General features: G+C 34.1%; 1 long non-coding RNA gene across 1 annotated transcript in view; it reads right to left on the reverse strand.

Moving 5' to 3' along the window:
- The window catches only part of LOC129748803 (uncharacterized), a 224,559-nt gene that overhangs the window by 110,919 nt on the left and 92,617 nt on the right, over positions 1-21,023 (reverse strand). The window lies entirely within an intron of this gene.

Below are 21,023 nucleotides of genomic sequence, written 5' to 3' on the forward strand. Positions count from 1 at the left end.
TCGCAACGGAACCGGAAGCCAAACTACCGACACGTTCTGTGGTGTTCCTGTTTGCTTTTGTAACAGTTTTACAGGGTGGGTGATTCCAGAACCGGATCTAGCATTCGAGGCATTTTTTTTACGAGGAGGCTTCTTTTTTTACATAATAATAAATCCATTGAATTAAGATAAAATGATGAATTTTTCAGTTATATAATAAATCACGATGTGCGAATCCATGAATACGTGGCAATTAAAAAAACAGTCTAAAATTGTTCAAATTGCCTCGTATTATATGTTGATTTTATATGGGAGCCTTCCTTTCCCTAAATAGGAGGGATTTTCAATTACTATACAAACATCCTAGGCCGCTCAAACACCCGATTTTAAAAAAATCCCGTCAATTTTAAAGAGAATATTTCAATAAAATTAGTCGTCAAACTATACTGAACTTGGTTGGCAATAAATTTTTTGGAGGATCACGTGAAAATAATCAGCAATATTATTGGTTCCACCAGTTTTTGTCAAATTTATAAAAACATGCAATTTTCACCTACTAAGTAAAAGGGTAAGTTGCAACAAACTTTGTTTTTTACTTACCTCTAACTTCACACATTTACATATATAGATTTGTTAAGCTTCGGGTTTCTATGTAAATTTATTTTTGAACAAAGTTTCATGCGAAATCCAATATATTACTTTCTTCTTAGGGACTGGACAATAAGCCCCTTTTTTGATCATATCCTTCCATGTCTTTCCAGAAATTCGTACCTGGATGATTCGTTAGTTTGTGAAGTAGATATTTAAAAAAAAATGCAAAAATCATCATAATATTTCTTGATACCTTCCTAAGGTCTTTCTTATGAAAAGGGTAATTTAATTGTTAAGTAATATTGCTAACATGACATTTTTTTCAGAAAAAGCCTTAACTTGACGTAACAGTTTGATTCGGAAAGGGTTCTGATAGGTCACGACAGGAAGTCCTGGACCCTCGCAAAAACTTCACGAGTTGATTGGGCTGGAGAATTTGGATCGTTTGTGTCGATGGCCCAATTTCCACCCTCAGCAGGAATCAACCAGCCAACCTTATACTGGCTGTCTATCGTCTGAGGATGTAGGATGTTTTTGCTCGACATTTTGTTGGTGATATTCCGGCTGTTCCGGCTTTCCTCCTAGCTTTCTCTATAGATAGGTACTGCTCCATCTGGTTTGGTGCCACAAGAATTCCGAATGGACACTTGCACACCTCGCTCGACTGACAGCTGGAGCAGATTTGCCCCTCCTCCACCAAAAAAATAAAACCAACAGCAAAAAACGATTCAACCAACAGCTGGTCAGATTTTCGGTTCGCTTCCCGCCTGCAGAGAAAATTGATTGAATTTAGATAATGGCGGACGCCTGTAAAGCTGGATGGGATATTTTTTTCTGATGCCCTCTTGATTTCGATACCCTGGAAAGCGAAAATGTAATGAAAATTTCCTATCTGATCGAAAGCTGTTGGTCGCTACTCATATCGAAATAATTTTCATTCGTATGATTTGAATAAATTCGATGTAGGGCGTAACGAGCATTCAAGGCCAGAGAGCACCCCGAAAGAACACATTTCCTCCACAAAAAATGCATGTGTGTGTAAAACGTTTGTATGTGTAAATATGTAAAAGGAAAATATCAGCTGTTAGCAAGATTCTACTTCTTCTATTTAATCCCTTTTATCCAATACCCATATTGTGAGGATTTCATGCGATTTTAAGTCATTTTCAACATTTTAAAGTTATGCGGAGGTCGCCATATTGGATTTCAAGATTGCGTCAGACAACGAAATTAGACTTCATTTCATAATTTATTGCACCGTTCATTTACACCCAATCCCTTAATCATTTCATCCAAAAAGTCTGTATTCATTAACTGTACCAATGATTAACTATTCAGAAATGAGGAACTCATCCTATGCGTGTAATGTAAGGTTGCCAGATTGCCCGGTTTTATCCGGGTTTGCCCGGATATTTAACACAAAATTTGACAAAAGTCCGGTATGTCAAAGTATGTCTTTGGCAAGTTTAAGATTGTAAAAAATGGAGCAATTTTGTTGAAGACGTCAACACCATAGAAACTTACCCAAAAATGTTTGAAGGGTTCAAAATAAAAATTTTTATTTATTCAAAATTTTTAGATTTTTAACGGCCGAGCTTAATCAAGCAAAGTATGTTTGAAAAAGTTTTGAGTCACTCAAAATCGAATAGTTTAGTCAAATATAGTTAATTAAAATATTATAACTGAAACGAGATTGGAAAAACTATGACAAAAAAGCTGCTTTTGAACACCTGTATCTTCCTAGTTCGGATGAGTTCGGTTCATTTTTTTTTTGGTTTCGTTAGAATCAGACAGATATCACCGATTCAAAAACATGGAGTTTACACCGTGAAAATGATTACTTTGTAGCTTTATAAATGATAAAGTTAGCTATTATCAAGGAATTTAGAGAGCAACTTTTTGCAATTATTAAACCAAAAAATAAACTCGTAAAATAAATTTTATTTTAAGCGACAAGAAAGGTTGAAAGGTTCGCCAATGGGGGCTTTAAATGTCATACGCGAGCAAAAGAAGGATATGGCTAAAGTTCCAACAAAATCAAAACGGCTTAAATAAACTTGGAATTTTTCCTCTTAAATCTTTGAAAATTGCTTACTTAAATCAATGTTTAAGCTACAAAGTAAAAAAACTTTTCGTTGCAAACCCCATGTTTTTATGACGGTGAAATCTGCTTGATTCTAATGCAACCAAAAGACGAACTGAACTGACCCCTACTAGGAAGATACAGGAGTTTGGAAGCAGCAATTTTTTTGTTAGTATTTTTCAATATATCTCGATTCAATCTGAATAAATTTAGTGTATTCTACAAAACTATTTGATTTCGAGTGACTCAAAACTCTTTCAAACCTACTTTGCTTGAATAAGCTCGGCCTGAAAAGATATAGTTAAAAACTGAAAATTTTGAATAGAATTTTTTCTTATTTTGAACCCTTCTAACTTTTTTTTGGGTTAGCTTCTACGATGATGACGTCTTCAACAAAATTGCTCACTCACAATCTAAAAACTGGCCAAAGACATAATCGCTCCAAAATGAAAATTACAAAAAGTTTTTTTTCTATCGCACTGCTAAGTGATTGAATCATTTTTATCTAAAGCTCATTTTAAAATGCTTCAAAGCTAGGTGAAATGATCCGAAAACACTACGGGTCTTAAACACTCCGTTTTGGCGTAAACAATTTTGATCATATTTTTACATCGTTTTCCCTTGTGTGCGACAGTAGAAAAGAATCTCATGTTTTATAAAAGCTGTGATAGCAAAAATTTTACAGCATAATGATTTTTATCGAAGCTTAAAAAATTTTGTCATGATGACGTTTCTAGAATAGAGCCAACTAGACGGTAGACCAACTACCAAATGTCTAAAAATTCTCGCTTAATGCCTTAAGGCAGAAACACAATACAGCGTCGGTCGTCGCGTCACGTCAGCGGTCAACGCTGTCGATAAGTACTAAAACGCGGACGCGACGCACCCGACGATTTTTGCTTCACAATTCAGCGTCAAGAGACCTCTAAGATGTCTCTTGACGCTGAATTGTGATGCAAAAATCTTCGGGTGCGTCGCGTCCGCGTTTTAGTACTTATCGACAGCGTTGACCGCTGACGTGACGCGACGACCGACGCTGTATTGTGTTTCTGCCTTTAGAGAGCTGAAGTTAGGAGCTATACGTGGCGCACAAAGATATTTTTATCAGATTATGACCTTAACAAACGTTTAAAAGTGGTGTAAAACCATAATTATCAATCAATGAACAAAAGACAAACTTTGAAATGGGGATTGGAAAGTCTACGTAGTTTGACACATTTTCGCATCTATAGATTCTCATACCTTATGAAAGCACAGATTTTTCGACAAGTTTTCAAAGGTAGCTGTTTTTAGAATTTTTTATCGATTGGCAATTTCTCAGATTTCCTAATATCAAAATTAAACTTTGCGCTGGGTTTCGAGTGTTCAATCGAAAGTTATTTGAAATAAAATTAAATTCATCAGATAGGCAATTCAATACCAGTTCATTACTAGAACCGTCATGAAACTGTCTTTCTGATGATAAAAATTTTATTGCGAAAATCATAAGTTTCTAGTACTCAAAATCCAGTGCAAAATTTAATTTCGGTTTTAGATAATCTGAGAAAACAAAAATTAATAAACAGATCGAAAACTTTGAAAATTCGTCAAAAAATTTAATGACTTCCAATTGACAATTTTCCAATCCATTTTTCAAATTTTTTCAACTGCGACTGAAACATTTTTTACAGTTCATTGATTGAAAAGAACGGTTTTACACCAATTTTACATTTTTGTGGTCATGACTTAAGAAAATTAAATGAAAAAAAATAACCTTGTGTGCAACATAAATATAGCTTCTAACTTCAGCTTTTTGAAGGCACTAAGTAAATTATTTTGGGCATTTGGTAGCTGTATAGTTTTTTTTTTCTAATCATATATTTTTCGGATTTTTTTTTCATAGACTTTGAATGACTTAAAAAAATAATAGTTGTAGCTGAAAATTGTCTGTGAAACATTTTTTAGCTGCATTACAAGGTTTCCAAAACTGCAAATTGTACAAATCGGTTGAAAAACAAAGAAGCTGTAGACACATTCCACACGCTTGTACTACTCACAATTGAAAGAAAAATCTCATACTGGCCAATAATTTTGATAATTCAAATCACACAAAACCAACAGTAAAAAGAGAAAACAATTTTTTACATGTTTTATATGATTTTAAAAATCAATTTTTTTGTTGGAAAAAGTGTAAATGTTGACAATTTTTACAAAACAATTAATTGAAATACATGGATTGTTTAAATATTAATACATTTTGAAGCGAACAAATACTGCTTCACTGTGTAGAGAAAAGATATTTTTCATATCCAATAGGAGTGTTTTAAAAAGTGAACAAAACAGTCGCAAATGGGTGAATTTACGTCACAAAAAAGGAAACTGTTTAATTTTGAAAATCGGTTGGAATTCAGCTGAGTTACAACAACGCAAATGAGTGAATTCACGTCACGAAATTTGATTTTTTGTAAAATTTTCTAAGGAAAATATGCTCTGAAAGCTGTTTTGACCCTCCAGATAGTCGGATTTTTTTTAAATCGCACATAATTAAGTTAATTTTATTCTTACTAGTTCGTTGTTTTCAAATAAAGAAATACAAAAAAAAGAGATAAAAATATTTTTTTATAAATCTTTTAATAAAGACTGTGAGAAACAGTAGTAATTTTAACGTATGATTCCTCAGTATGTTGCTATTTAAGTGTCAGTCAAAATAAGGAAAATGTTAGAAAAAGATACTGAAAATTTATGATTGTTCAAGTCAGAATAACAGAATATCACTTTTAAAAGTGTACATAAAATTAAGAGCCATCAAATTTGTTGAATTGTTCAGAATAACTTGAAATTTCGTGACGGGAATTCAGTACACTACCCTGTTCTGCTCAAACTGAGTGAATTCACGTTACAGCTTAAAAGAGGCATAATTTTGTTTGTTGTTGTTCAATCGAGAAGCTATGAAAATCAAATTGTGGGAAATTGATTTTTATACAACTTATTTGAAGACACCGATATCCTATTTCTACAGAAAGAACAGGAAATCAAAGTGGTATCTACTGAAGTAAAAAATTGTTAATTCTAGCGTGAAAAAAGAGCCTTCTAACATCGCTTCGATTGATAACGGATATGAAAAAGGTTTCAGTCCAAAAGTGCTAGAAGAAGACTATTTGGGATAGTACTAATCAGAGAATTAAAATTTTAAATCAATTGTCAAGGTTCCAAATCAGAACTTTGAATAAGAATTTAAAAAAAATCCACTTTTAAATTCATTTATTCTCTGTGATTTTTTCTAAGCTATACCTGCTTTTTTCAGTTTCGTTTCTGGTACATACTTACAAGTGTGATAACAAGTTTTCCAAAGTTACCTGAAATGAAACAAAACATATGTTTTTATAAATAGTTGTATCCAGTATAGTCGGTTAAATTGCAACATTTTACAAATATTCAAACACCTGGGGATTCAAAATCGTTTATTTGGTGCATATGGATGATTGATGATTTTCAGATTTTCGGAATGGAAATGGAAAACCTTTAAAAATTTAACATTGGCAGACCATAACGATCAATGCTGTTTATTTTTTTTTGTAAACATATATATTTCGGGTTTTATTCTCTACAAAGCATACATTCTACAAGTTCTCGCAATGCAACGTAAAATCTAGAGCCCCTACCGTTAAATCACTGCTAGCTTCTAATATATAGTTTATATATACAATAAACAATTTTAGAGCTTTATTCCTGCTCACTGCTCTGGTATTTTTAAAATCGGGAAAGGCAAAATCATGAAAATTTACTCTCTTATTCAAAACTGACTCTAATTTAGATTTTAGAAAGGACCACAAATGTACAATTCTACTGCAACTGGATAATTTATGTTCCAAATATTCAATAACTGTCGGACAGGACAGTGCACACAAAATGCACTATCTGCTCTATTCTGCCGAAACATCAACGCTGCCTGCATGTGGTATCCTTTGATTCACCAGAAGATAATACAGGGATTTCTCCGTTGTAGAGAGAAGTCGGTTCCGAATGTTCCTCCAAACTCGTTTCCATTCCACCGATGGGTTTTCTTCGACGATTTTTGGTGATTTCATCTTCCCTCTGAAGACCTCCAAAAGTGATGTTGTGGATGGGTTTTCTCGAACTTGATCAGCGATGTAGGCAGGGGCGGTCCTAGAGTTGGCTCTTGGGGGGGTGATTTTCCAAATTTTCAAAAATCAGTCAATATGAAGAAACGTAATCAGAGAGAGAAAACAATCATTTTAAAAAGCGAAAAGGAGGGGGTGACGGGGTGGGGGAGGGGAGGGGGGTTTGAGGGTTGCTATTTTCAAATGAGTACAATATAAGCTGCACACTTCTCCTCCTCCCCCACTTCAATTTCACTGAACATAACCAGATGTATTTTGAAAAAAATGAAATAAGAGAAAAATAATGAAATCTTTTAACAAACTTTTTAATATTTATAGAACAACCAGCAAATCTATAATATTCACTGCAAAAAAAAGTTAATGAAAAGAAAATTGCCACAATTTGTACATCTGCTAGTTTAAAATTGTTACTTTCAAAGATCTTTAAAGAATTTCTTGTTATAAATGTCATTTTACAAATGAAAATTATACACATGTTGTTGAGCTTCCGAATATTAGTACTAGGCCAAACAAAAAGTATAGTTTTGAGGTAAGTTTTAGTTAATTATTGCTATGAATTCCAAATTGATTAAAGGTGATTAAATTTTTCATTGGAGTAATTTACTGAATAGTGATTTGGAAAATTCGTAATATTATAATAATTATAATTATAATAATTATAATAATTATTTTCAATTTGGAAATACAATCCTCGTTCAAAATTCTGGTTTTGATTTTGCATATTCTCAAAATAAAAAATCAACACTCTAAAATAAATTTAGTTTAAAATAAGATTTTTAAAATCAGATACGGAAGTATGAAGCTTCTAGAATTTAATTCTATCATAGATTTGCTCTTGAATTTCAGGTTATAATACACTATTTTCAATTTCAATTGTACTGAAACAAATGAAATAGCAACAAATAAATTATAAAGAAAATTAAATATCGTTATTTTTTTCTTCATGTAGGTTGCTATTCATAATTCCAAACTCTTGAAATAATATTGATTTATTATTAAAAAACATGGAATGAAGGAGTTAATTTAGTGAAGTGTTTTTAACAATTGCAATTGAAATAGTCAAACTTTCAGATGTAGAGTATCAAACCTTAAACTGGATATTAACCTAAAATTTCAAATTTTTTATGTAAATAAGCTGAAAGTAGTTTCGGCGATATAATTGGTGTAGATCTTTAAATCCAGCAGTATAAGTCAAAAGTCACAAAAAGCTCTTTCGATTGTTAGCTTGATGGATTGCATTCTTGCCGAAAAAATAATCAACTGATAACGGGAAAGTATTAATCCATAAGGGCATCCATAAATAAAACTATGGCAAACTGATTTTGTAAAATTTTTGAATCCAGTACCCCTAAATAAGTCAAAGTCAGTTTTCAAATTCTTTTCACATCAGAAAATTTGAATGATTTTTAACGCATTACCTTGAATTTAGAAATCTATAAAAGGTTTTTAAAACTTTAACTCATACTATTACAATTTCATTTTTAGGTTAGTTTGAAGTTTCATAATTCATATTTGAATGATGTGAAATCGAGGGAAAGATGAATTCGTGCAAGAGAATCTTTACTGTGATTCAAAAACTGTTATTTGGAATCTAATTATGAATTCCTTGTAAACGCAAGTTAGAATAGTTGCATTGGATTTTGGAAAGAGTTAAGGCAGCCACACAATACCGCGTCGTCCGTCGCGTCACGTCAGCTGTCAACGCCGTCGTTGTGTACTAAAACGCTGGCGCGACGCACTCTACAATTTTCGCACCACAATATAGCGTCCACTGACAGGGAAATATTGAGAGAAAACTCGCAAACTCCAACGCAAAATGTTTCATTTATTTTTATTTAAAAAAAAACGGAACATACAAATCAAGTTAATATTTCTAAAAAACGCTTTATATGTAATTTCATCATTATCATTATAATGTTAAAAATAAATTTCAATGACATTTTTCAACAAATGTTTATCATCGAAGAGATAAAATAACGATGATATGATTTTTGAATCTGTTTGTGTCAATCTTTGACGAAAAATATCAAATACGATTAGTTCAAACCCATGCTGACGCGCTTAAATTTTGATATTTTTCAAAATCAAAACGTCGACGCTCGAAAACGCTGCCGTTTAGAACAAGTTTTGCGTTTTAGTACAATGCCTTCGCTGACGCGACGCACCATTGTGGCGACTCAAACGGAAAATGGCATCTTCAAAATTAAATGTCAACGCGACGCGACGATCGACGCTGTATTGTGTGGCAGCCTTTAGACATCACTTTGTAAAGATTTAAAATTGTCAATAAAGCAACTGTCAACAAAAGAAAAAAATACAGAATTGGAAATTCTAATTTATATTTGAATTTTGGATTCGTCTTACTTTTCATTCTTGAAGCAAAATTTTGTTATAATATTTTGTCCCGATTCCTCCGGTTTTTTAATTATATTTAACTTCAAAGAAAAATCCTAATGAGGAACTTTCCGTTTCCGAATCTTCCTTGAAAATGGATTTCATGCGGCTTCAACATGTTGTATATTACGATTGAATTTATTTTGTGTAATATTTGTGTCAAACAGAAAGATTAGAATGCACCTAAGACTGTCAATTGAAGTCACACGTTTCTTAAGCGCCTACTAGAAAACTAGTCACTCCAATGAAGAATGTGACTAAATTTTAAATTTCTTTCTAATAAAGCAATTTAACACATAAAGTTCAAAGGTATTTTTTCACTTCTTAGAATGACCAAAACCTTTAAATTTATTAAACATGATAGTAATTTCTGAAAATTAAAGAAAATTACCAATCATATGATTCCGTACATATGTATATAGTTATATTTTTTATTTTTTTCTTCTATCTGACCGAATAAAAAAGAAACTGCATGGTAAAGTAAAACTGCAATATATGAGGTCAGACAAAAAAATATTCAAGTATTTCAGTGTTACAACAATATTCACTCCCCTATTTGACTTTTTAAAATTTGTCATTCCATTGAAATTCAAAACATAATGATGAATTAAGAAGCTCAGATTTTGGAACAAATACAAAATATAGCAGAATTTGCCCATGTAAATTTAGGCGTATGAGGGATAGTAGTGACAATTAAAAAAATGTCCCTACATTTCATTACCTAGCTCAAATGCTAAGTAGATAAATGGTTAGAAAATTCAAAGCCAAAACTCTAAGTAATTCAACAGAAGTTGATTGGTATAATTCGGCCCAGGGCATTGCAACTTACAGCTGCTTGAGTTTGGTAGACCGACTTTTCTTCAGTCTTGAGCACTTGTGATAAACAAACTTTTTCGTTGAATGAACCCCCCACGGAGTGGAAAATTTTTTAAAATTCAATAGCACATCTACTAGGGGAAGTTCAAAGCTTTTATAGAAATTCGAGCATTTACGGATATTTTGTAATGGTTTTTTGCCGCTTGGGGGGGGTGATCACCCCGATCACCCCCCCCATAGGACCGCGCCTGGATGTAGGGCAGCTCACGAGCGACCATTTTGAGGCATGGATATAACGCTGGAATCCCTCTTGGATAAGGTGGATTAACGATTAATCCATCAAATGTAGAAGCAAAAGGAGTGTGTTCTCGACAGCGTACAAAACGATTGAGAAATAGTGCTTTGCATTTTTGTATCGGTAAATGAAGATTGAGCCCACCATTCTCGACAGCAAGACCAATCTGCTCCATTGACACTCTGGTTGGGTGCCGTTCCCAGATAAAGTTTCCGATCTGAGATGTTATTCGAGCTGCTGATGAGTTGGGGATGCCAAGGATTGATGCCATGAACCACAATTTCGACGTGACAAAGGTGTTGATTACGGAAACTTTCTGAAGCAAGGACAGGATACGCGGTTTGAATTTCCACATAAGCTGTGATGTCTTCCTGATCAGTGCTGCAAATTTTCAGTGTCAGTGAGAAATTATCAGCTGACTTTATTGCAGTGTATCGGTCAGTTCAATTCCAACTAGATTCATACGAGAATGAACTGAAAGCTCAGTCCTGAAAGCTCTCTGCACACTCATTCACCAATCGGCAACATCGGTGCTTAGTATACATTCAGGCTCTTTCCAGGTTCATGAGGTTATCCAATCTTCATTTTCAGTTTCAAGCGAACATTGCTGAAAGTGAAAAAAGCTTCCTTCTATTATCATTAAGTTTAGTTGAATGGTGACAAAGATTGTTCGACTCGCTAGACATGCGCAAATTTAAGAATTACTGCTGAGATCGCTATTTTTGAAGGATTCTGATAAAAAATACGTCTGTTTCAAATGGTGTGAAGAGGTGGGAAGGTTTAGAAATGAGTGTTCGGGTTGGCGAGACGAACGCTGGCGAGGGAGCGTGTAGACGAATGTGGGGGACAAAATTATGACAAAAAGTTGGCAGTAAAATGACAAAACATGACAAATGTGGTAAAAGTATGACAAAATTATGACAAAAAAAATCTGACAAATAGGAATGAAATTTACAATACAATGGAAAATATTTACTAACACAACTCTGTCGAAAATATGACAAATCTGATTAAAATGTGACAATATTTTAACAAAAATATGACAAAAAAGACAAAATCATGGCAAAAAAAATGACAAATGTCGTAAACAATTGACAAAAATATGACAAATATAACAAAATTATGACAAGCGTGGTAAAAATATGCCAATAAATTGACAAAATCGTGACATGAACCTCATTGACCTCATTTTATCATATTTTTGTCATTATTAATTACCATAAATTCAATTTTTTTTATATACATCCATCCTCTTGTCCCGCTTCAAGTAAACGTATAGTCTCAGCGATTTTCAATTCGCGTTTTCTTTTTGAATCCCAATTCATAATTTGCAAAAATGGCAAAAACAAATGCTTACTGAAATTATCAGCAACTTTCGCTGACACTGATTGAATGCTTAAGCTGCAGTCACTGATCAAAAACAGTAAGTGACAGAAATGCCCAAGCGAAAGACGCTTTCGTAGCTTTCGAGTGAAACAAGTTAGTTCGGGTTTACGAGTGAGCTTTCTACTGACTGATAGACACACTCACACAGCTTTTTGTAGGCACGAGGATGACCGAGCCGATCAGAAGCTTTTATATTTGTTGACTTTTCTATTCCGTTCATTTCAGATGAAGCTTTTTACACTGATAGAAAATCACAGTCAGTATCATTCGTGCTTGAAGATAATTTGCAGCACTGTTCCTGATGACGTCGCACCAGTTTTCCTCAATTGTACGCTTAGCTGAATTGAAGAAGATGACGCCAAGAATCTTCACTGAATCGCAAAGGGTGAACCGACCAGGGGATCTCGTACTCTGTTGGGTTCCGATGTTAATTGCCATGGTCTTGTTAGTGTTTAGAACTGCTCCAGAGCAAAGCCCAAACTCATTGAATGCGTCCAAAATCCGTTGAAATTTGTCGTCGTTCTCCACGATTATAGAGATGTCGTCAGCATACGCCAAAACTAGCTCTTGTGGGTTGTTACATATGGATAGGAGTTTTTCTAGGAGAGGGTGCAAATAAAGGACAAAAAGGTGCATGCTGAGGGAATCACCTTGTCTAACGGAGCGTTGGATGGGAAAGGAGGGGGACAGATTTCCGTTTATCATTATTTTTGAGGTCGATTTCGACATGATGTTATCCAACAAAGAAACAAAGACAGGATGAAATTGCAGACTTCTTAAAACACACAACAGATAGCTTAGATCAACAAGATCAAAGGCATGATCGAGGTCGAAAGAGATGAGCCTTCCTGATCTTCTTCGACAGTTGTTTTCTACAACGCGGTCTTTAACGGCTGTTAATGCTTCGAAAATGTTACGATTACTGTTCGAACATGTTTGTGATGGATTCAAAATATTATGGTGTTCCATTATTATTTCTAATCGCTGCTTGAGAATCCGTGATAGGAGCTCATAATCAAAGTTAAGCAATGAAATCGGACGGTATGCTTTGATTGTATCATCACTGGTTTTCTTCTTGGTCAGCACTATGATTCCCTCCAGAAAACTTTCAGAAATGTTTCCATTAAGCGCTTCGTTCAAGATCAAATTTAGTTGTCTATGGATGATATCGAAGGCTTTCAAATAAAATTTCTTAGGGATACCATCATTTCCAGGAGATTTTCGAGAGGCACTTGATTTAATAGCACAATAGATCTCTTCAGTTGTTATATCTCTCATCAATTGTTGGTTTAATTCAGAAGTTGGCTCAATTTCTCTATTTACCGGAAAATTCGAGCCCGTCGTTACGCTTTGTCTGCTATACAAACTACGAAAGTAGTCTGTAATATAGTTCTCGATTTCAGATGGATCAGTTAAGACTGTATCCTGATGTCGGATCGTCGAAATATGACTCTTTTTTCTACGTTGCATTCGTTCACCCAGTTGAAAGGAGGAAATTTTTTCACCTCCTATGTATGTATCGTTCAGACGTTGAAAAGATCTTGAAAACCGGTTTTGATGCAACATCATTTCTGCTTTTATTTTGTTGACTTCTGCAGTTGATTGGGGATTATTTAAAAGATTATTATATGCGACCGTCAAATTGCGATATAAAAGTTTATTTATTAACATGAAAGAAACAACTAAACGTATTACAAAAGAAAACCTAAACTAATAAAAATATTAATCCAGCATGTCGGATTCATAAATCAAATGTACTTAACCTTTAGAATAACATATTCATTTAATTTATTTTCCCAAGAGTTATCAAGGATTTTTTATAGGTAGCTTTTTTCAAAACCTCAAATCCTCTTATTTGAATCTAAAATATTAACGTCCGCTTCATCCTTGAGTGATGATGTATTCATTTTTGAAAGAAAGTAGCATATCGTCTCTCTCTATCGTTTTCATTTTTCCCAAGACAGTGAACGTTCCGTGGACTTCAATTTTGGCTTCAAAACGAACTCGTCCCAAGCATATACTTTGCACCAATATTTTATTATGTGTGTATGTTTTTGATTTGCATTTTGTGAACCATTTGCTAGAAACAAGAGCACTGTTTGCACTGTGCTGTTTACTAAACCAGATCAATTCATTTTCACGAAAACAAGTAGGAAAATCTCAATCAAATTGATTGTTGGAAATTTTCATCCTGCACTAACTATAAACGACAGATCATTCTATAAATTCCTCGAAGGAAAATAAACATACATTTGGATTTGAATATTCACTCCTCAAACGTGTTTTTAATTTCAAAATCGACCCAATCTAACGAACGAATGAAACCTGCAGTCTATCCTAAGTTTGTAGTTTTTGTTTCTTTTTACCTTTCCTTTAAAGGTTCTACCCATGACGTTCGTTGGTAGAAAAGTCCGAAATAGTTGTTCCGGATGCTAACAAAAACGAAATTTCGAAACCATCTCTGGTTTTCTTAGGGATTTTCCTGCATCCTCTTTCTCCGTTGCTTAGAACGTAACAAAATGTTGCGTTCAATAGCCCCATTCAGCGCGCGTTCGTGTATACCGTTTTGCATATCGAACAATGTACGAAGGTACGTCATTCACAGGTTCAACCTGGAAGTTGCATTCCGGATGGTCGGACATTTTTTGGAACAGTTTTCCTGTTTGGAATATTTTATGGTTGGTCTTTTTTAAGCTGCCAACTGTAGCTGTAGGTTGATATTATTTTTTGCTTTAAGCGATTTTGTTTCAAAGTTCCGTTATTGGTGGAATATAAAAATTTTTGATGCAATAAATTGACGAAGCTTAAAAACATAGGATTGTACCTATAGAAAATTGATCAAAACCAAGTTCTATTTATGTGTATGATCAATCACTTGGCTCAAGACATATAGAGTGATCTACTGCAAATTCAGTTTTAGGAACAGATCAGTTTTATTTTTGTGTGAATTAAACTTTTACCAAAAATCATCAACAAACAAAATTACTAATTCATTGAACCTATGAATCGATCTAAGAAGCAAAGTGATTAAGCCTTATCCGCTCTTGAGTGTCAATATGACACTATTGGAAGTTTGGCGGCTTGTAACTTTATTCGGGTGCATCCAAATAAAAAAAAACTATGAATAAACTTTTCAATGGGCGCGCCCTGAAAGCCCAGGAAAAAAAACCTAAATCAGACCTTGAGTGTCAATTTGACCGTCCTCGCTTAAAATCAATATAATATATAATATAAGATATTATCTCTCTTATTTCTCAACCGATTTTTACAAAATCTATAGTTGTGCAAACCTCTTTCTGTAAATTTTCAGAAATTACAAATTGACAAAAGGTTGCAAAAACAGCTACCTAAGAAAATCCGTCCGAAATTCTGGACTCGCATTTCGAGAATCTAAAAATGTGAAAATGTGCCAGCGAATCTGAAATAATGGCAACGTCGATAGAACTGTTCTCGCATAAGGAAAGCTCAGGAGGCCCATGGGTTGCTACGTTTTTGCTCGTTTGAAGTGTGCGTAAAAACACGCTCTCAAACTCTTGGGCTCGCTATACATGGGAATTCTCTTTCTGGGTTTCTCATGTATAGTTAGCTAATGCAGAGCAAAGGCGGGAGTAATTCATGGGAGCTTTTCATCAACATGCCCTCTAGCCTAGGGTTACCAGATCCCGCAACACCAAAAAGAGTACATTGAGATCATTTATCCAAAAAGTCAGAAGAAATGATATAATTTCGGTTTTCTGAGCTTCCAGCCATCAGGTTGATACAAGATCCATTTTATTATTGAGCTTTGCTCCCGGATGGTATGCAAAACAAAAGGAAAAAGATGTACACTTCGTATTATCTGAGGAGGCCCCTACTACCTCGAATAAGCGGGGTTCTACTGTAATTGAAAACCGAGATATACATATCTATTCAATCAAATTCTGACAATTTGTCATGCTTACAAACCACAAAAAAATACACTATAAAACAATCCATTTCAAAAAGAGCTTTTTTTTTATTGACGCGTTCATTTACTTTACAATCATTAGTTGAGATTAGACACAAATGCCATAGCGCTAGTAAAGTGTTGAAAATAAAACCTTAAAAAAAATATTTTAGATTTGAGCGAATTTTAGCATTGTACCTAAATGGTGTATATATTGATTACTGTTTGCATACTCAAAGGCGTTAATCGTGCTGACTTTATTACGACTAAAAATGCATGTTAATGAAAACAAAATGTTAAAGTAATTTGTTTTAAGTCGTATTCCTTTCGTAGTTTTAGCAATAGATTTAAAACAACCTCATAAAATGGAAGAAATACGTAGGTTTTTCAGATCAAATGTCTTTCAACAATAAAAAGAGTACATTTGGTAAAATTTCACAAAAAGAAGAGTACGCCCATTTCTCGACCGAAAAAGAGTACATGTACTCTTAAAAGAGTACCCTACTCTAGCCTACAATTTCAATACCTATCAAGCTTTCTCCTATTGGCGCACTAATCACTGTCTATCCACCTTTCTTTCAAATTCTATAAAATAAATTCTCTCTAGTTTTCATTCCGCCGCACATGCCATTAAAATTATAATCAAAAATGTGCCAAATAACTTCAACTTTCCAATCCTCTTTACAAAATTTATCTGGTGTGACTCAAACAATTTTGACGATACATAGATTATAAAGCTCGCTGTAAAAGTGGTAGCGTTACCGATCAGGAATGTATACCAAAACTAATATACAAACCCATCTTAACGAGGTATTTTTATCTTATTCAGATATAGTTTTGATATTAAAATTTTAGATTTTGTCGTTTATAAAAAAGTGTTTTCCTCTCCTTTGATACAAAGCTTATGCCTCAAAAGCTTATATACAAATTTTGAAGCTCTCCTTCGAATGTATCAGGAATGGTTTTGTAATAGCATGCGCGCCTCTCAACTTGTAGGTCGAGGTTCGAATATCCTAGATAAGTATCCTAACTTTTCAAGAATTGAGCAAGTTTGAAACAATGCATAAAAGTTTGAGTACAAGTCAGGAGGCATTTTAGCATTGTACAGCGTACACAAGTAAATAAGTACAAGCAATATTATAGCATGAAAGCTTGCATGCAAGGCTTATATTTCCGCATTTTTTGGCATTTAATTCCTATCGGAATGAGTTACAATCTTGTTATAATGCTTTCGGAGGGTGATTTAATATAGTTATTTTGGATGGATTTTTTAAATGTAATTTGGGATATTTAAACATTCAACAAGAGCTGAATTATATATAATTTTGTTGAGAAAAATTGAGTATCAAATTATCTCATCTGAATTAAAAAACAAAATTCGCGATATTAGCTGGAATAATAGAAAGTTATTTGATAAGACAGACTTAGCATTTCTGAACGTAATCTTAAACTTTTTTTTTGAAACTGTGACCCAGAGATGGGTCTTGACTCAAACATTCAGTCAGCGAAACTTTTTTTTTGTAGAGAAATGAATCCAACTGTAAGTTGAAATTTCAGGGACTAGACAAGATGAAAATTAATGTAGAAAAACATGTGAAAAAAATTCGCCTTGTCTCCCGGTAGGACTTGAACCCACATCTTGCGCCTCTCCGGGTTTAAAAATAGAAAATAAGGCGGTGCCAAACACCGAATTTGGTTGGATATCCAAATACGGCAAACGCATCATTTCTCATCAAAACTGACAACCCGTGCAGTATATGAGAAGGCAATGCAAATCTTGCCGTGCCTAAAATATCCAAATTTGAGTCCAACTACCGTAAGTTGAAATTATGGGAATAGAAATAGACTACGAAAATGATGATGATCACATGGGAAAACAATTCCCTTCATTCCGATAGACATTGACACTCGACTAGTATAACTTCCATACGCCAGGTTGTCTCCTGTAGTAGAATGTTAATACATGGGCCCCGGAGAGGCGCAAGATGTGGGTTCGAGTCCTACCGGGACACAAGGCGATTTTTTTTCACAAGTTTTTCTACATTAATTTTCATCTTGTCTAGTCCCTGAAATTTCAACTTACAGTTGGATTCATTTCTCTTCAAAAAAAATGATCTAAAACTTTAAACCCAAATAACGTCTTGATTGACACATACAACAGTGAAGATAAAATAGAATATTTGTGAAACATTAAAGAACAGATTAAAACAAACTTAAATAGAACTGGAAAAAACTGTTAGGCTTCGACCACTTTTACTTACTTTCTTTTTTGGTTCTTCAAATGTTAAAATTCTTGGATTTCGAAGCCGCCCACATACCTTTCGTTGATTGGTCTAAAAAACTTTTCTGTGGAATTATCCGCTCAATAAGACTTGATTTGGGGGGGCCGAAAAGCGTTTCAAGTATAAATATTTTTATTTTAACTTCCGGCAAAAAGGTTGATGGATTTAGCCGTTTTGTTGAAAAACTGGGGGCAGTTCTATGAAATGATTTTTTTGATGTAAAATAACTCATAATTTCAACACTCATGAAACTCATTTTAAAGTTTCTGAGACATCTAAGACTTAATTGTTAAAATAGGGTTGTCCTACAAATAAATTCAAAACTCAAATAACATCAAATAATAAACTTCCTAGCAATGTTTTACCAACTTTGAATTAAAAACGAAATTTTTTGAAAAATATCATTTTTCGTTTTTTTTAAATTTAGTCGTTTTTCTTGAAAATCTGGGTGTTTGTCATTTTAAATAATGTATATGCTATTTTAAGGTTTTTTATTACTATTTAAGAAACCTTGAAACTATATGGTTAACATTTGGTTTGGAGCAAATTGCCATTATTAGTACAACCCTATTCTTAAAAATTCCGAGTTAATCTATGGGAGAAATAGACCAAGAAATTCGATTCAGGCAAAAGATTTTTTTTTTCAAAATTACACTAGATCTTGGTGATTTCTGCAATTTTGAGTTATTTGGCGTCAACACAAAATTTCGACTTTCCCGATTTCTTCTGGATGTGGTAAACTTTAAGCGCTTTGATCAAGAGGGCTCTCGAAGAGAAAAAGATTAGAAGTTTGGCTCAAAAATCGTTCAAAACCAGCAAAATATACCTTAAAGTTCAAAATTGATCAAATAAATCTGAAACGGTACCTAGGGCCAACTATAAATTAATTCAGGATTTAAAATTCAGCGTTTAATAAATCATATTTTATTGAAAATATTTCCTGCAAGAGCCCGCTCTATTTCGTAACAAATATTCTCAAAAAAAATATTCTCAGAGGCATTCATAACTTGCTACAGAAGCCAACACAAATCAATAAAAGTTCTTAAGTATTAAATGTTTGAACAAACCTTGAAGATAACAATTTGATGAACTTCAGCAATGTTTCCGATAGTAATTAACTTATCTATATATATAAAAATGAATTTCTGTCTGTCTGTCTGTCTGTCTGTCTGTCTGTCTGTCTGTCTGTCTGTCTGTTCCCTATAGACTCGGAAACTACTGAACCGATTTGCGTGAAACTTGGCAGGTGGGGGTATTGGAGGCCGGGGAAGGTTCCTATTATGGTTTGAGACCCCTCCCTCTCTCATGAAAGGGGGGAGGGGCCTCCCAAACAAAAGACAATTTTTCGCATAATTCGAGAACCAATCAAGTAAATGGTATGAAATTTGGCATGGGGTGGTATTTGGGAACGAGGAATATTTCTAAGAATATAAGGTACCCCTCCCTCCTTTCAGTGTGGTGATATGAAGGGGGGAGGGGGGGCTACCTTACAATTTTTCATATAACTCGAAATCAAATCAAGATATTGGAACCAAATTTGGCATATGAAGGCATTTGGATACGAAAAGTATTTCTATGATTATTTGAGGTCTCTCTCTCTTTCCAGTAGAAAGAGGGAGGGGCTTCTTTTAATTTTTTTTTACATAAATCAAAAACTGATAAAGCAAATGGAACCAAATTTTGCATGGGAGGGTATTTGAATACGAACAATATTTCTATGATTGCTTGAGACCCCTCCCTCTTTCCAGTAAGAAGATCATAAGGGGGGGGAGGGGCTCTTTTATAATTTTTTACATAACTCAAAACCTAATTAAGCCAATGGAACCAAATTAGGCATGGGCGGGTATTTGGGAATGTTACATGTTCTAATGATTATTTGAGACCCCTTCCTTCTTCCAGCGGGGAGAAAGGAAAGGGGGAGGGGAGTTTCATACAATTTTAACTGCATAACTCGACAACTACAACAGCAACTGTAACCAAATTTGGCATGGAACGATATTTTGGTACGAGAAATGCTTCTATGAAAATCCGGTATCCCTGACTCCTTCAAAGAGGAGAATGAAAACGGGGAGGAAAGGTCTCCTTTACAATTTTCAGTATAACTGGAGAACTGATCGAACAATTGGAAACATATTTGGCATGTGAGGTTATTTGGATACGAGAAATGTTTCTATTATAAATGAAAGCCCCACCTTTTTTCAGCGGAAAGATATAAAAGAGGAAAGGGGGGATTCCATACAATTTTCTAGCATAACTCTAGAATTAATCGAGCAAATGAAACCAAATTTGGTTTCATTAAGTATTTGAGTACGAAAAATACTATTATGAATATAAAGTTCTCCTCCCTCCAGTCAATGGGGAGAACGGAAGGGGGATGGTACTTAATTTCAAGTTTATGCATAACTCAAGAATTTACTAGGCAAATTAATCCAAATTTGGCATGGGATGGTATTTTAATACGAGAAATTTTTCTATGTGAAACAAGGGAAGGGAAGAGGAAAGCTTGCATTTAACTTTTTTTTTACAAAATCCAAGAAATGAACAAAACTTAACATGGAAAATCATTTTGGTATGATTCTATGATTATCTGACACACCATCCTCCTTTAAGTGAGTAGGCACATAGGATGAGGGAGGTTAGCCCAACACAATTTTGTTAGCATAAGTTCTTAATTTATGCTCACAAAGCCAATAAATGGAAACAAATATGGCATGGAAAGGTACTTGGTTATGAGATATGTTTCTACGATTGTTATAGACCCTTACGCTTTAAAGTGGAGAGAGAAGGGGAGGTGTTTGGAAAAATGGGTATGATTATTAAAGACCACGACCTTCATTCAGCAGAGGATGATGAGAAGGACAGGGGGGAGGGGCTCTCTTATCAGTTTTTAGCATAAATCCAGAACATATCAAGCAAAAACAACCATATTTTAGCGTAAGATTAATTTGAGACCCTCCTTTTTCAGGGCAATGCTAAAAGAAACAGATAAAAATTATCAGAACTAATAGAAAATTAGTTTAAGTCATCTTTGTATTGCAATTCGAAACTCCAGCTGCAGCTCTCATTTCATAGCGGTTGCTTTTGAATTATGTTATAATTTGATACAAAATAACACCAATAAAACAATAAAATTTTGAATAATTTCATTTGT

Source organism: Uranotaenia lowii, chromosome 2 (assembly GCF_029784155.1).
Source record: "Uranotaenia lowii strain MFRU-FL chromosome 2, ASM2978415v1, whole genome shotgun sequence".
NCBI lineage: Eukaryota > Metazoa > Arthropoda > Insecta > Diptera > Culicidae > Uranotaenia > Uranotaenia lowii.